The 18,545-nt window shown below is 39.2% G+C and overlaps 1 protein-coding gene across 1 annotated transcript in view; it reads right to left on the reverse strand.

The window, feature by feature from the left end:
• The window catches only part of LOC122806600 (schwannomin-interacting protein 1-like), a 436,192-nt gene extending 435,894 nt beyond the window's left edge, over positions 1–298 (reverse strand). Inside the window, exon 1 of the mRNA XM_044077158.1 lies at positions 64–298. The gene's annotated coding sequence lies outside the window, so the exon portion shown is untranslated. The remainder of the gene's footprint in view (positions 1–63) is intronic.
• Positions 299–18,545: the final 18,247 nt, after the last annotated feature.

Here is an 18,545-nt window from a genome sequence, read left to right on the forward strand (position 1 = left end):
GTGTAGGTTTTGATGGCCCTGTTGCCAATGAGAGATTATACAAATGGAAAAACTGAAACTTACCTCCACTGTCCCAGGCCAGGCTGGAATCTTGCAAGGGAAAGGTCAAAGTTTTCCAGGCATCATGTCTCGTCCCCTAGTAAAAATACTCAACAGAGAGAGATATACAACACATAAGCTGTTGCAGAGTGAGAGACTTTCATCCTTAGTATCATGTTTCAGGGTGGAAACTTCTCTTTAAAACAATGTAAGGAAACAAGTTTTGATTGGGGAGGGAAGTTTAAGTGTGTGCATGTGTGTGTATGTGTGTGTGTGGGGGGGGTGTAGGCACTGGAACGCCTCCTTCACTTCCTTTTGCTTATTACTGGATACAGTTGTCTTAATGTGAAACTGTAGCTGTGCACATGGAGCGGAGAGTAGGTCTGTGTCATTGTTACCAAGACATCTTGGTGTCAATAGACATTGTCCTGCCTATATGACCTCGGATAGAATAACACTTAAACTAGAACTGGATCTTTATGTACAGTAGTACATCTGCCATCTGCTTATTTTCCAGTAAACAGATGCTGCTTGAGGCAATTTTTTTCTACTTTTCAGCAAGCATAGATAATTGACTTGTCATCGTCATAGCGTCTTGATGCTGACAGGGCAGTAATTATTTTCATGTATGAAAGAAAAGTATTCCTACACCTCCTAAGTATTTGAAGGGTTATGCATGGCTCTAACCCTTAAAATGACACAGCTCCTTAGTCATCCTTCATCACTATCTGAAAGGTAATGCACTGCATAAATGCAAATGGTGGCATAAATTCAGACTTTAAAGTGGAAATTCATAAGGTTCTATTAAAATTAATCTTCATACAGCCTTCAAAAAATGAGCATAAGTCCCCCTTCCACTTCAAATGTCAGTGTTATTTCCTCACTGGCTGTGCTTTTAGAAAGGTAATTCATAACAGCCTGTGCATAACTTTTTAACAATATAACCAAATAGAAAGATTAGATGAAGGGAAGTTGCCATAACAACTCAGGTTTGGTGTAACAGTGACTGGTATGGCATTATTTAAATACTGCAGTTCATGTCACCTACTTTCACTTTTTTCTAGATTTGCTAGCTATGATGTCTCATGCTATATTCCTTGTTAGTGTGTATTTCAGGTCATGGGATTCCTTAAATATCTAACTAGGTAAACACAAACTGTATTGGAAGTAAACAACATTTGCCCAGTCTAATCTGACAGTTTTTCTGTTCTACTGGATAATTTGTCAAATCTAATTAATAAAAAGCCTATATTTTCTCATTTAGTACTAGAATTAATTTTGTGTGCCTGCTTATTGCATTCCTCATTGTCTTGAACCTAAAATTTAATATAGAAGGATGCTACTGTTATTCACAACTCTGTGAAAAAATGCTTTCTCATTACTTCTGAGCCATGCTTCTTCTACCTTTAAATGTGTCTCCTTGTTCATCTTATTCTGAAAACTCTACCAGTTTTGGATTTGTCTTATTCTTTTGAGACATCTGATAGCTTTTTTTTTTTTTTTCACTCACACTCCACTTATTTAGAATGTACATGGTAAGAGCCTTTGCATTGCCTGCATGCCCTGTTTTATTTTTTGATTTCCACTAGACTTCATTCTGTCTGTGTTTTTGCAAGATATGGAGTCAGCAGAACTACATAGAACACCGTAGACAATATTCTGGTAATTGCATTGAGGGAATAATGAATGCCTGATTTCTACTACTATCACCTCACACCATGCATCCCGCTATTGGATTAACCTCCTGTCTGCACAGTCTCTACCACCTGCTAGAACTACAAAATAGGATGGATACCACCTTCCCTGACCATTCCTCTAAAAAGTGAAGGCAATGAATACATATATAATTTATTTATTTATTTATATTTGTTGACCGGGAGTGTCCGACTGGACGTAAGTCCATTTTCAGCGGAGGCCCGGGGAGAAAAGCTCCACAGTTAAAATAAACAGACAGCAGTTACATTGCATTACATAGCGATTAACAATTTACATAGCAATTACTTACAACATATTTACAGACGAAGAACATAGTACATCAGTAGACAGCTAGAATCTTTATCTGTGAAGTACGTAACAGACATTAACAAATGTTACAAGAAGTTCCTGCTGTATAATAAGTACTGGCTTATGAGCATCTGAGCTTGCTATAATCAAAGTAGTTAGTGGAGTGGAAAGAAAGGTAGTGGTTGGATGGGGAGGGTGATATTAGAGTGGGAGTTGCAAGGGCATAGCCAGCATGTTTTTTGATGCGCTTTTAGTAAAGTTTTGAAGTGGGTGCATGATGGTATGGAGGTAATTGTGGGTGGGAGGGATTTCCATAATTTGGCTATGGTGCAAGAGAATAGTGCTTCACCAGCAGAGTTATTGGCTTTAGTGATCTGCAAGTAATTTTTGTTGCTGGATCTTAGTGGTCTGGTGGTGTGACAGGGTTGGAGTAGATTCTGGAGGGATGGGACATTTAGTGGATGATTTACTAGTTTGTGGGCGAGTGACAGTTGATACTATTGAAGGAGGTGAGGGAGTTCAAGCCAGCCCAGTTCAGCAAGTGAGAGACAGTGGTGACTAAGGTAGGATGCTCCTGTGGCGAATTTGGCAATTTTGTTGTAGTAGGTCTCTAGCTTGTTTAGATCGCATTGCCTTATGTTGGTATATATTGGACAGGCATAAAGTAGGGTGGAGATAAGGTGGGAATTTGCTATTGAAATCTTTGCTGCTTTGGTGAGAAGTTACTTATTTCTGTATAGTGCTCCTATTTTTTTGTGGACTTTCTTTATGGTCAAGGATATGTGAATGTCAAATTTTAGTTTATTGTCTATTTCCACTCCTAGCAATTTGGTGTGTTCAGTTGGGTATATAGTGGTGTTGTCTTTTGCTGTGATGTTAAAGTGAGAGTTGTTTTGAGTATGTTTGGTGGGTTGGAAGATGAGTAGTTTAGTTTTGTTTGGGTTGAGCATTAATTGGGCATCGGATAACCAAATTTCAACAGAGGAAAAGGCTTCCTGTGTGACTTTTTGCAGTTTGGGTAGGGACTGGGCTGAGCAAATGATGGTTGAGTCATCTGCATATTGTATGAGTGTGCCATGTTTGGTGGCAGAGGCTAGATTATTGGTGAAAACAGAGAAGAGTAGGGGTCCAAGGATGGATCCTTGGGGAACCCCTATGGAGACAGGTAGTTGGGGAGATATGTCATTCTGCCATACAACGGATTGTTGGCGGTCAGACAGGTAACTCTGAAACCAGTTGGTGACTGATTGTGAGAAGGATAGGTTATTGAGGACAGAGATAAGTTTTGTGTGGGAACATGTCAAATGCTTTAGATAGGTCTAGGAAAGTAGCAGAGGAGAGATAGCCATTGTTTTTATGCTGAAGGATAGTGTTAGTAAAGGAGAGTAAGACAGTGGTGGTGCTATGGTTTGGTTGGATACCATGCTGAGTATTGGAAAGGAGGTTGTTAGTAAGGAGGTAGTCTGAGACCTGAGAGTGAATGCATCTCTCTAGTATTTTGGAGAGTGGAGAGAGAATAGCTATGGGGCAGTAATTGGTTAATTCTGTGGAGGGGAATTATATGTGATACTTTCCACAGTGTGGGAATGTAACTTTCTGACAGAGATCGGTTAATCAAGATGGATACTGGGTAGGCCAGAGCATCAGCTGCGATTTGTAGGTATTCACTTGGGAGGTTATCTGCTGCTAATCTGGTGGTCTTAAGTTATGTTGGAGGTAGGTACAGGAGAAAAAGAGAAGGCAATGGGGAGATTACTAGCTGAAGGTGTGGGTTGGAGGGGGTTGTGTTGTTTAGCTAGTGATAGTATGGTTTGTGTGAAATGTGTGTTGAATGAGGTAGCAATATTTTCTGAGGAGTGAGGGATGTTAGGAGAAGGGGTATTGACTTTACCTGGGTGGAGGATGGAGTTTATGGAGGACCAGAATTGTTTGGGGCTGTGTTGAGAGGAGTCTAGGGCAGACTGGTAGTATTGGAATTTGTCCTGTTTTATTAGCTTTTTGACTCTGATGCGTAGTTCTAGGAATTTCTGTCTATTTCTTCATGTTTACATAACAGAAATTTGGACAACAGAACTCCTGCACCTTTCCCTGTATAAGTTACCTCAGAAGAATTTATTCAGTATTAATGAATCATAGGGTAGTGAGCCAAGCCTCTACAACAGGTGTCAGCAATTCGCAGTAAAAAGTATTGTTATCAACACTGGACAGAACAGTAAAAACATATATGCTGTCACAATGAAGGTGGTCAGGCATGTACTTTGCTAATTTAAACATTTAATAGAGCTTATATACAGAAAGAGGCACTAATCAACAACTTCAGATATAACCTCTTGGATTACCATTTACCTGCCTGACTTTCCAGAGTCTTCATTACACATGTTGTACCCTGCATTGCCCCAAATGAAGCTCTGAGAATCGACAGCTGACATGAATATATGTAGCCTCATTAACATTCTTCTCTGTTTTTTTATGTATGCATAGTGTTCTAAGTTCTAGATGTGCATTTTCCCATGTGCATAGTATTATTCAAGTAGCATGTATTCCCATGTAAAAACCCGCAAAGCAGATTTATAACTGGCTGAATTAAAAATGTAAGCTATATTTAAAATCAACAACATGTAATCTATACTTAAAATCAGTATTATAAGTCATTCAGTAAAATGTAGGGTTGGTATAAGTTTTAATTAAGTATGGTTTCCTCCTTTTATTTAGTTATAACTGCAAAAAGTAACATGAACTAGAGACTACAAAGTGTTAAGAAGTTTGGTCATGAGGAATGATTGCTTTTACTGTTAATAAATGTCCATTGACTTATCCTGTTTTTGTGAATCTACTTAGCTCAAGGACAAGCAGTTGCCATATTGGCTGAAATCCAGGTTGTCAAGTATGGACACTTGGTGGTATATGAATTTAAGAAGTCACTTCGCTGTTGTGCCTCTCTGTCATTCATAGCTAGCCCACCTTAGTCTTTAATTGTTTTTCTGGATAATTTTTGGCAGTAAAAAACAGACATCATGAAGATAGAAAAAAGTTAGTACTTGTTCATTGCCCTAATGCCATTCAAACTGATGCCCAACTTTCCCTGGTGGCTTAGTGCACCATTGTAGGCTTTGGTAGGCCTGCTTGTATTTATGTCTGTTTTCTGTATATTTCAAAAGGAAAACCATCCTGGTATCTGTCTATCCAAACAGCTTATATTTTTCTGATCACAAACTTTTGACAAATTTTATCCCTCACACACATTCTTAAACAATGGCTTGTCGAATGGCAGCCTGATGTACCTATTAGTTGTAATTGCCTTTGTAGTCCAATTTTGAATATCTATATAGAAAAAAGTGAAAAAGTACAGCCCAGTAGCAATATTATTGTCAAGTTGACTACCTAGCACCGACAGAGAGGTTTCATGAATATTCAGTTAATGGAGTGTAGAGGGAGTGACTTAGAGCTTGAGTTGCAGTTTAGGATTTAAAGCTAAATTGCCCTATATTAGTTTTTTTCTCTATGTTTTTATTTTCTGTTATATTCTGCTTATAGTACATCATTAGATATGGTATAGAACTGTTTTTAATCCTTGTAGTTAGGCTGTCATGATTTTACAGTTATTTTTATTTTCTTTTTGTTTATTTATTAAAACAATGAGTGAGAAGGTCACACAAAAAAAAATAATCTGTAAAAACTAAATGAAAACTCCAGCAAAGCTAGAACATCCAATGAGTGACCTCTCAAACCTCTTAAATCAGAGGCACATGGGATATATGCAAATGACCCTTATAAACACCAGGTGTTTCAGCTAATTGGAGATTCTGAATGCCCATGGCTTGTTTCGTCGTTTTAATGGACAATTTCAGGCCAATAAAGTCAAATCCCACTAGCTGTGGATATGCATATTTCAGCCTTGGTATGACCTCATCAGCACAGCACAAGCAGAGTGTTTGACTAAACATAAGAAACACAGGTCATAACTTTCTGATGAAGTCCATGCATTTGTATAGACAAAAGCACTTAATCTTTGTTATTTTTAATAAAGTGTATTTTAAGTGTTTTTAGTCTATGGTGTTCCGTCTTGCTGGCTGAGCGTATCAGTATTTTGTTTATTTGGCTTCACTGGTGTTTACCGAGTCGCTACACCCTTTACTTTTTGGATAATACTATATCATGACATAAAACAGTCACTGTGATGCATCACCTAACAGATATTAAATGCATGCCTGTGATATTCCAGGTGTAACTGACACAGGCAGGTATAACTAGCCAAAATACAAGTAAGTCATGGCAGACTAACAAGGGCATTGTGTATTAATGGCACTGTGGAAGAATATGGATGTGGTGCCGAATGCTGACAACCAGTCAGGTCCGAAGCAGATGATGATACCATGGATGGCAGTGGCACACATATTGTCAGCCCACTGTGCATCATTATGCCACTGTTGGGAATCCCTAATGTAGAACAGTTTACCCTGCAGATACAAGGTATGTGACCCATAAAGCAAGCAAAGCAAAGCTTAAGCAATGTTGTAAATAAAGATCGGTATTGTAAACATCAGCAGTGAAACTGATTCCTAACAGATATACGACAATAACATCAAATCTGGTGTTGTCTATTTTCATCTGATTCAACATGTAGGTTGTCAGATCCAGTCAGATCTGACCTCGGCACCTTATACCAGAGTGGATCCAAGTGCTCTAACTCTTCCCCTACCCACAGTTCCCTCCTCTTAGCTGATTTACCTCAGATGTAATTTGCTACCTGTCAGACCAGATGTGCTTGCCGAGATCTCCAATGCTTTCACAATACGTGATAGCCATTTTTTGATTCAGTTCTTACGCCTCCCTCTAGAATATTTGTTAGTTTTTCTTTAGAAAGATATTTCTGTAGTATACTGGATAGAACTTTCTATTAATATTCTATAGATTACATAGTGATTTTCATATAGTTCTTTAGGCATTTCTTCCCCCTCAGACAGGGTCCAGAATATCCTCTGAATGCAAGGCACATTCCACCTGTCATTTTGTAGACAAAAACAGGGAAAAAGAGAAAGAATGATCTAAAGAAAAGAAAGAGAGAGATCTAGAGAGTAACATAAAGACAAACAAATTGAGAAGTGACAAGAAGAAAGGGCAGATAATCCAAAGAAAAGGTCTCGGGATCCAAGCTCTATTCTGGATCGGGCACCTAAGTTGTTGAGGGAGTCGGATCCAACTGCAACCAGGATCCAAACTCCCTTCCCAAAATCATCTTCTTCTCTGGTGCCACTCAGCACCAGACTTTATTATCTGATACTTCAAAAGCTACCATTGAGGCCACTATCTGTAGCTTCTTCTTTGAGGTTTCATTGACTCACCAGAAGTGTAACTGAAATGGATGTCAACCATATGATGAGGTAATTCCTAAGGACATAGATTCAGTTGAAGTCCTCCTGACCCCATCCCCAAGGAAAGGGATGGAAATGGGCGCATTGACACCATCCATCCTTGTTTCAACACTATCTGCTTTTTCTGGAGCCGATATATGATGGTCCAAATCCCTCTGCTGCACCAATGGCAGATCTGATAACACTCAAAACATTAGCTTTGACATCTTTCCCCACTTCCTCGACACCGTTACCTCCAGGTTGAGAAGAGTCCAGGAGCCAGAGCATAGGAGTTGGAGCCCAGATGGTGGAGTCGTCTCCAAAATTTTCAGAACCATCTCTCCTCCTTGGTACTTTAGCTCTAGATAGTTTGGTCTTGAGGTTCTCCTCAGAGATGACCTCCTTTGGAATTGGGAAAATTACTGAATTTGCTGACAGTGAACTGGCTTTCAAGGCTGTGGAGAGGGCTTTGACTGGACCAAAGAGACTGTTGAGTGCACTGAATTTGGATCAGTTCTGACTCCCATTGGATCCTGTGTCTCCTTCCTCTCATTTGGGTAGACAGGAACAGGTAGACTCAGTCAGCTTCGAGACAGCATGATGTTTGAGCTCCCCATCTGACTCGGTGAGCTGTTTCCATCAGAGTCCTTGAGAAGTATTCCATGGAAAAGAACATGCAAACTGAAACATCTAGACTTCTCTCCCGAGTCACTTACTGAAGACACAGACTTAGGTGATGGAGAAGGTTACCCAAGATCCTCCCGGGGACTTCTCCTTTGGGGATATTCTGTAATTGATGAAACAGAGGGGGGATGGTCCACAGAAAGTCCTTCTTCTGATGAGTCTGTGTTTTTTGAAGCTTTTAGGTCTGGCCCTTCAATGTCCTGGGTGATCCCACCTCCTGACTTCTTAATAGATCTGTCACTCAGAAAGCTTAGGAACTTGATGTTGCACAGCCTATCCCCAAAATGCCAAACAAAATTTTGGTTGCCCCAAATATAGGAGACATTGGTCCAAGTACCCCCCAATAAATGCTATGGTGGTAGCAACAGCTGCATAGAAAGAACTGTTGGAAGAAAATTCCTCTGTCCATCCCCTGAACAGGGCATCAAAGGTACTGGACAGACTGGGGAAATGGACACATGCTTCAGTGACCTTTGCACTTCGAGCGCTGAACTATCTAGCATACCTGACACATTTCCAAAAAGACTTGATAAAGGGTGGCTTACCTACAGGCATCCAAAAGGCCATGGATGCTCAAATGTCTACCTTGCAATCTTCATTAAATATGGCCATGAGACTGCTATCCAAAACAGCTGATAGTAAATCAGGGGCAGCCAGTACAGGTATTAACATGTGACACCATGCCTGAATGTGACTATGCAGTTTTGTGGAGAGCTTCAAGGCATCCTTTATCAATGCCCCTTTGATAGTTCCACCTTGTTTGGACCTAAGGTAAAAGAAATACTTACCAAGAGTGAACAGGATGGTAAGACGTTATCCATTGTGGGAATCCACTTTTCTACTTATCAAAGATAATTTTCTAGGAATCAAAAATGTGGTTCAAAAAGTTCCAAAGTTTTCATCTTGTCATTCCTGAGGATAGTCCTTCCTGAGGCAGAGGAGGAGGCATTCCTAATGGATGCCACTCAAGAGGTAGACATGGACTGCAAAATCACTAAGAAACCTTGCCAGCATCCTTGGATGCTTGTCTGACTGCTGCACTCCTGAGGAATTCAGGGGACATTTTTCTTACACCGTTTAGCATGGCAAACCATAACTTCCAATTTGTGGGTGTTAAAGATTATCACCAGAGGTTATACAATACCCTGTTTGGATTCCTCAAAGAAAAGATTAAAGATTCCCGATACTCCACCCAATCAGTTGGAATACGCAGCAACAGAAGTATCAAAGTTGCTAAACAAAAAAGCTGGTCCCCCCATATCAGTTTGGATCCATAGTCTATTTCAGGTTCTTTTTAGTTCCAAAAAAGACCGGGGAAGTCAGACCAATATTGGATCTCAGCAACCTAAATCAGTATGTCAAATAGACAAAGTTCCGGATGGTCACAGTACAGTTCATTCCACCATAATTGAGGAAGGATGATTGGATGTGCTCCATCTATCTCCAGGATGCATTTTATCATATCAAGCTCTAAAAACAATCCAGGAGATTTCTCTGTTTCTGTCTGGGAGCCAATCACTACCAATTTAGAGCACTGCCTTTCAGTGTCACAACAGCACCCTGGGTGTTCACCAAGCTAATAACAGTTTTGGCAGCTCACTTATGACTGCAAGGGATCCATGTATTCCCATATTTGGATGACTGGCTCCAAACTGGTACTTCCAGGGATCTACTGCTGCAACACCAGTAATAACTTCTCTCTCTTGTGAAGTAGTTGGGAATATCGGTCAATTACAAGAAAAGCAAACTGACTGCCTCTTAGAACATTAATATTTATAGGTTACCAGACAGACACTGTCTAACAAATTGTGAAACTCCCCATTGTAAGAGTCAGTTCATTAAGGTCTGTAGCTTTTTAAGTGATGCAACACCCTCGAACAAACACAAGACTTATTCTTCATCTCCTAGGGCTGATGACCTCTTCTATTGTATTAGTTGCATTAACAAGATATCACACGAATATCCTACAGTGTTCATTAACAGTACAATGGTCACAGAAATTTCACCCCCTTCACACCAGAATCTGACTTACTTAGGTATGCAGGAATCACGTAAATTGGTGGATTATGTCCCCTTCAGATCAGATCATTTTGTACACCTGCTCCCAGTGCCACAGTCCCAATGGACACCTCCCTTCTAAGGTGGGGTCAGGGGGTTTTCAAAGGGAAGACAGTTCATGGGATGTGGTCATCAGCAAAGGCCAAATTTCACATCAATGGCTTGGAAATGGCAGCAGTTCTACTAACATTGCAGGCTTTTCAGAACCATCTACCCAAGGATGTAATTGCTGTTCACATAAACAATATATCAATGGTCTGATACATCATCAAACAAGGCAGAACATGTTTGTACCCTCTTTGCCAAGTAGCCATGTGAGTTTGGCAGTGGGTGATATCTTCAAACCGCTTTCTGGTAGCAACACACATTCCTGGGACATCCAATATACTAGCGAACAGGTTGAGCAGAATTATACAATTGCCACATGAGCAGTCACTCAAACAAACAGTGGCAACAGAGATTTTCAGCTGCTAGGGCCAACCTTGCTGCAACTGCTTTGCTTCCTACCTCAACAACAAATCATCAGTTATTTTGCTGTCATCTCTCTACAGTGACAATCACTGAGAGATGCTCTAATCCATTTTTGGCCACCAGGTCTCCTTTACACCTTTTCAGCAATTCCTCTTATCACCAAGTTCATTCAGAAAGCCATGAAGTGCAAGACCAGGGTAATCCTCATTGCTCCTTCTGGCCTCAACAAATATGGTTCCCCTTTCTTTGTCATCATCTACTGCACCCACAGTAGATTCTGCATCCCACTCCAGATTTCCTCAGTCACCCATCTGGGATGCCTCTACTGGATCTCCACTCCCTAAAACTAACCAGATGGTTTCTCCAATTTTAACAATAGTGAGAGATGCCAGGCTTTCTTCCCATGTGGTCCATATAATTTCTTCTTCTCAGAAGGAATCAACCAAAAAGACTTACAAAAGGAAATGAAAAGGTTTCTCTTTGGGCATCCTCAAAGGGATTAGTCCCCTTTCCGCCCCTCTACCAGCAATTCTGAATTTCCTTTCTCAACCTTTCATGGAAGGTTCTAATTCCTCTACTGTTAAAGTATAGATGGCTACCATTTCAAATTTTCACATAGGATATAATTATTCATCTAGTGCATCTCTTAAGGTAACCAAGGCTTTTCTTAGAGGAACATTTTTATTGAGACCTCCTGTTCGAGATCCATTTTCCTCTTGGGGTGTTTTCAGTCTTTGACTCAAAAACCCTTTGAACCTGCAACTTCAACAGATTTAAAATTCCTTTCTTGGAAAACTATCTTTTTGGTTGCCATTACATCAGCAAAATGAGTTTCGGAGCTACAAGCACTTTCATGCAAAACACCCTTCCTTATGTTCTACAAGGACAGAGTTTCACTGAGAACAAATCCCTCGTGTTTTCCCAGGGTGGCATCAGAATCTAACCTGAAGCAATCAGCGGATTTACCAGTATTCTTTCCCAACTTTGCTAACAAGGGAGAAAATACCCTACGTACCTTTGATGCCTGTAGATAGCTCAGGTTCTGTTTATATTGTACTAAATACTTTAGAAAATTAGACCAGATATTTGTATCCTTTTCCAAGACAAAGCTAGGACAACATGTGTCAAAAGTTACATGATCTAGATGGCTAGCAGATTGCATTTCTTTTGTTTATAGGAAGAAAGGGCTGTCTTTACACTCTAAACCTAAGGTTCACTCTACCAGAGCAATGGCAACTTCAACAGTGTTTGCAAAAAAAGAGTAGATGTCAGTGATATAAGTGCTGCAGTGACTTGGTCTACAACTTATACCTTTATATCTGATTGTAAGTTGGATGTGCAGTCTAGAGCTCGCACATCCTTTGGCTCTGCCATTCTCAGGCTTGTCCTTCCTTGATTCTACCAACACCTCTTTTGGGTAGCTTGCAAATCTGGCCCACATGTTGAATCAGATGAAACTAGGCAGCGTCAGATGAAAGTTATGTACTGACCATCAAGGGAGCCCGCAGGATTTTTTGCAGGGGGGTGCAAACCCAGAGCCCCACCCACATAGCTCACCCCGCCCCCTTCCAACACAGCCCCGCCCAAGACCACCCACCCCAAGCCCCGCCCACACCGCCATTCCAGTGTCCCATTACTTGGCTATTTCTCCCCATTTACTGTAGACACTGTTCAAATGTGTGCATACTGTTTTATGCTTTAGTTCTACAATGATTACAGGCAGTTGGATTTAATTTACAACTTTTATTTCAAACATTATAGCCCAAACACTGAGACTTTTACTAAACCTAAACAAAGCAATAGTCTTACAATGAAAACAGACTTGGCATTAGAGTTTCTCTACTTTTGAAACTCAGTCAATGAAACAGCATTGAAACCCACATTCAAAGAAAATGCATCTGGCCAGTGGCAGGTTATTTACCTTTGAACTGTTTTCAAGCAATAGGTTCCTTGCACAACGTTAGGGTCATGCAAAAGTTATTTGATTTACCTGATTGTATTAATTATAATATATAATTGAATTCTATATCTTGTATTATACAGCAACACTTGTTTTGAGTGTCTCTGCCAAGTAAAAGTAATCTGAATAATTCCACATTAAAGATATCTGAAACTAATGAAGATGTTGCTAGAAAACTGTATATTTCAGTGTTTCATCTACAAATTCAGTGCCTGCTGCCGTCAAAGAATAAATTGCCTATGTTAAATTAAAAAAATGGTAAGCTGGTATATTGCAATAGAAAATGGATGACAAGCTGAAAAACAGGCTCATAGTTATTAGGCATCTCATCCAAAGGAGGACATCCTGAGGACTGCAGCATACAAATGTATATGCTGTAGGAATAGAACCTCAAGCCTTTACATTAAGATGCAAGTATTCTACTTGTGGTGCTACTAACATAGCTTTAAAGCTTTATACCACAATAGAGATACCAATTGCTAAACAAAACAGTTGCACATAGTAAACAGACTTGGCACGAGCAGCAGTGAACTTAGCTTCCCTTAAAACTCACAGTTCCTTGAAAATGCACTTGAAAATTCTACCTGCTAACTCTAGCTTGGGCATTTCACTTTCTCTCTCACAAACATACCACACCCCTCAAGACCTCAACCTTAGTGCAAGAAATCTTGACAAAGCCTACAATAAATAGGGACAGACTATAAATATGGCTCTCAGAAACTTAGAAAATTGCAAGAGTAGCAGGATTTGTGTTAGTATGCATTTTTCTAAATGACATGACATCTAAAACTGAAATCTCATTTAGCAACTTCAATCCTTTTTAGGAGGAATATGGGGCAAAAATCTGGACAGCTGAGGGGTATGCTATCTCCCTCTTATACACACACCAAATAATTCTGGCCAGACTTGAATTAGTTCTGGGAAGGTTGCACTGAACGGCACCATGCTTGATCTGAAGTGGGTGAAATCCTGGTAGCCAGTGATAAACTGATCTGCAGCTCAGCAATGTGGAGCATTAAAGCATTTTTAGCAGAGCATTGTTTCATCACTACCTATTGTGTTTGCACATAAGCTGTAGTTATTTCAAACATTTGCCTTTTTTGATTATTACAGAGTACATTTACCCACCAGAGCTATTGTGTTTTGACTTCAGTGTGGAGATGGTTGTTGCAGGGCTTGGCTTTTAAGTAAGGTAGCAATGCTTATTTACCATATACCATTAAAGCCACCCAACTACAAGTGTACCAACACACAGACACTGCTATAAGACACTGGTCTCCAATAAAATGTAATGAGCTTTTGAAAATACTGTAATCCTGTCCTTTTATTACAAATACTGTCATATGCATTTCAATACCCGAGGCTTATACATTATCTAGTCATGTAAATATTCTTTGCATGGCAACAACGAAAAGGCTTTCAATGCTGGTAATTCTTTAACAATATGCTTACTAAAGCTTACTTGCATCTTACAATCTCCGACAAGCTTACCTGATGTTCATTAAACCATGGCTACTTAAACAGAGCAACAGGGCACTGTGACAGCATGCAGTTCCTGAATAATAAGAAGCATAAATCAACAGTATAAAAATCTGATAGAAAACCAGAACATTTTGCAAAATCAAGGACAGATGAAAAGCCATGGTCATATTTGTGATCTACCTTGGATGGGGAATACTCTGCACACTTACACTGCATAACTGCTCCTTGCCTTCCTTGGGCACATCCAGAGCCACTACAATGGGGATGGGGTGCAATAAGTATGTCATAATTTGAAATGTCTCTGGCTGACAGTGATGGCTCTGACACTCATACCTCTCAACTTCAGAGCAAGAAATCTGGACAAAGCCATACATAGAACTAGAAGTGGGACACAGTCCCAAAAATAAGGCCAATTTTTAAATATTGCTCTTATTAACTTAAACAGAACAGGTAGCTCTTACATTAGTACAAATTTTCTGAAGGGTATAAAATATGAAACTCAAATGTCTGCCATTATTTTCTAACTTCAATCTTTAATGACTTGCCACTAATTTGCCAGAAAGCCACAATTTTATGAAAAACAGACCAAAATGTAATGCAAAAATACCTGTCAAAAAGGGACACCTTTTAATATTAACAGTTAACTTGAGCAGCTAACAAAATAAGAGCATCCACATGCATTTCTGAAATAAAGGTAATCTATAACTGATCATTACAGTTATATATAATTGTAAACCCTCCACATTTTCTTCCAAAATTGTCATTTTGGAGGAGGGATTATTAGGGAGAGCAACATTTTGAGCCAGAATTGGGGACAATTGAGATGTTTGGATATTCCTAATCTACAAAGTGATTTGCACGCACCTCTCAACCTCTTAATGCAGGAAATCTGAACAAGGCCAAATATATTGGGGAACATACAAACACTACTAAAAACTGCTCTTTATAAAACTTAGACAGTCTTGCATTAGCATGCATTTTCTGAAGGTTATGACATCTGAAACTCAATGTCTGTCATTTAATGGCTTCATTCCTAAATGATTTGCTAGAAAATCACAAATTATATGAGGAACAAACCAAAAATAAGCAGCAAATATCTATTCATTCTGCAAAGATATGGACAACTGAGAGGTATAGTTCAACTGGGGCTGTATGAGTTTGCTACCCCCCCCTCACAAAATTATGGTCAAATGGAGCCTCCCTGCAGCCATTCCAATGTCCCATTCCTTGGTTATGAGGCCCCATTTAACATAAACACTAATGTGCATACTGCTTTACTTCATGATGATTTAGGATTTCATTTGAAAGTTTTATTTTGCATTTTACAGCACAAACCCTAATACATATCTATTAAAGCAATGCAGTTTCACAATGAAAATAGATTAACATTAAAACTTCTCTGCCCTTTAAACTCACATGCATTGAAACAGCACTGAAAACCACTTTCACAGAAAATACATTTTGCCAATGGCAAATATTAACTCTGGGCTGTCTTCAAAATCATAGGCCCCTCGAACATAACAAACATGCTCTTTGATACACCTTCCTGACTATTACATTATATTCCTTGTACAATGGAGTACAGTTGTTAGAGGGCATTTTAAATTTATTGCTTTGAACATTTTTCCAGTAAACAATGAAACAAAAGCATCCACCAATGACAAAATTGCCCAATTCAGAACATTTCCATCATAAAGTCTACTCAAGTCCACCAGTATCAGTAAAAATACACAATCTCTGAAGTAGTAAAATCCACATTGAAGAAATTTGTAACTAATAAAGAGGTTGCTGCTAGCAAACACTTTATATGTCATTGTTTAATCTACAAATAAAGTGCCTGTTACCCTTGAAGAATAACTTGCCTTTGTTGCATGCAATAAAAAATGAAAAGCTAGTAATAACGCAATAGGGAATGGATAGCAAACTGTTAACAGTTCCATAGTTACTAGGTATCTTTGCCAAAAGACTGCAGCATCCACCCCTTTCCAACACACTACAGCATCAGCAATGCATTTACCTACTGTGAGAGTAGAACCCACAGCCTTCAGCATCTAAAGTAAGTACACTATCTGTTGTGCTATTAACAATGCAAGCAGACTAAACATAAGCAGCACTAAACTTTTGCTCCCCTGCAGCTCTCAGCTCCTTGTAAAATCTACTCGACACTCAGCTGTATCTCTGAACTTTGCAGCACAAGAAATCTGGAAAAAGCCAAAATTTATTGGGGGAGGGGACAAAAGGCCAAAAACCAGGGACATTTTAAACATTGCTTGTATAATGTTTGAAAGTTGCTAGAATAAAATGCTGCGTTACCACCATACATTTCACTGCCATGTCTTGAACCCAGGGACTCCGTGAAAAACAGAGCAACATACCACTATGCCAAATCAGCTGTTTTGTGAAAGAGGAAGACAAAAACTTAAATAGCTACCATTTAGTGAATTCAGTTCTCACCATAGCACAGCTGTCAACCTCTTGGCACAAAATACCTGAACAAAGCCAATAACGGGTGACTACAACCACCAAACATTCAGTGAATTCAGTTCTCACCATAGCTCTCAACCTCTTAGCAAATAACACCCAGACAAAGCCAGTAATGGGAGAACATAGCCCCAAACATATTCAATGAAATCAGTTCTTACCATAGCTCTCAACATTAGCAAAAAAACTGGATGAAGCCAATAAATACCTGAACAAAGCCAATACTGGGTGAATACAGCCCCCAAACATATTCAGTGAATTCAGTTCTTACCATAACTCTCAACCCTAGCACAAAACCTGGATGAAGCCAATAATGGGGGGGGGGGATACAGTCCCAAACACAGGGATACATTTCAAATATCCATCTTGTACACTTAGAAATTGCTAGAATAAAAGCTTTTGTTACCATGCACTTTCTGAAGAATATGAAGTCTGATATTGAAATGTGTCCATTTTTAACATTTGTTAACCAGGAAAGTCTGACTTTGAAAAAAAAAGCTAATTTTTAGCAGAGGCCCAGGGAGAAACACTCCAGACAGCCAAGAATAAAACTAGAGAACATGTAGCTGTCAGGCAACAAGGACACAAATGCAGAAACCACAGATTTTATGAGGAACAGAAAAAGTATGAGGGAAAATCCTGCAACATTTTTACAAATGGTGGTGGGTAGGGAATTCAGGCTCTTGCCACTTGGGCCCAAGGTACAGGGTTCAAGCCTTATTCTCTACCCACCACCATGTACACCTGGGGCATTTCACACACACACACACACACACACACACACACACACACTAACCATGTGAAATTATAGCTGCAAATGTGGTAATACATACAATATTTGACTCTGGCCATGATGTCCTTTCCATTCTTACACATCCATGTACAGAACTTCCTCAAATGAAATGGAATCTTTTAATGTGCAACATTTACATAGAATACTGCATATTTTAATTCTACACACCAAAGCTGTATTAGTGAACATGAATTTGATACACAGCTAGCATTTTATGTGACTTCTGTCCTTAAGAATACTAAAGAGTTGAAACACTTTCTGAAACAGACCAAGCAGGAATGAGAAGAAACCACTAAATGCAGCTCTATTTCTAAGAGTGATATCAGATATATACATATTTCTCACCTGTTTTCTGATGCTTTACTGAACGCTATACTGACTAAATAGTATTGACACATTATGCCCACATCTAATAAAAGAGCTCTTGGGAACAGTAACCTTTCTCCATTTATACAGATATTTTCCAGTAGTTCAGGATCTTGTACAAACATTGAAAATAAAACTAATTGCTTGTAGAAACATCTACCAGCATGGCAGCAAATGAAATTTGTAAGAGATGAGTTTTACTTGAGTGGATATTGGAACTGACAGCTACAAGGAAGATGTAAGCATGAAGTTGTCTTGCACAGCTATTAGCCATAATATAGTTTATTCCATACCTTTGCCTCCAATTATAGTCAGAAATATGGTTTCTTTCCTAGATCTTAACAACAGAATGTGATGTCACATTAAGATGTTTGTCTCCTACTGTACTTTTCATCTAAAACTCTGTGTCCATTTAGTTCAGTAACCCTGAATAGCATAAAGCAGTTATTGGAAAAATAAATGATTTTTGTACTGTGATGCTAAGCATATCCAAAGCTATCAGTAACAAGTAACAATTTTTCCTTCATTAAGCATCAAAGACAGCAAACACAATTTCTGCTCACATTTTTATATAAACCAATAGTACACTAGGGTTACCACCTGTCCCACTTTGTGAGGGACAGTCCCTCTTGGCCAGTTGTGCCCTGCAAAAAAAAATGTAAAATGGCAAATGTCCTGAGATTTTAGAACAAAACTATTTCCTATATTTTTTGTAATGGTTGCATAAAACAGTTATTCTGAATCTGAAACACCTAAATGTTATAAGAAACAGAATAAGCAACTAAAATGCTACAAGAATAATCTTTTACTTGGGCAAAAAAGTGAAGTTGTGCACTTTGTACTGGCCGTGGGTATG

The sequence above is a fragment of the Protopterus annectens genome, chromosome 7.part0 (genome assembly GCF_019279795.1).
Source record: "Protopterus annectens isolate FY-2018-M chromosome 7.part0, PAN1.0, whole genome shotgun sequence".
Lineage (NCBI taxonomy): Eukaryota > Metazoa > Chordata > Ceratodontiformes > Protopteridae > Protopterus > Protopterus annectens.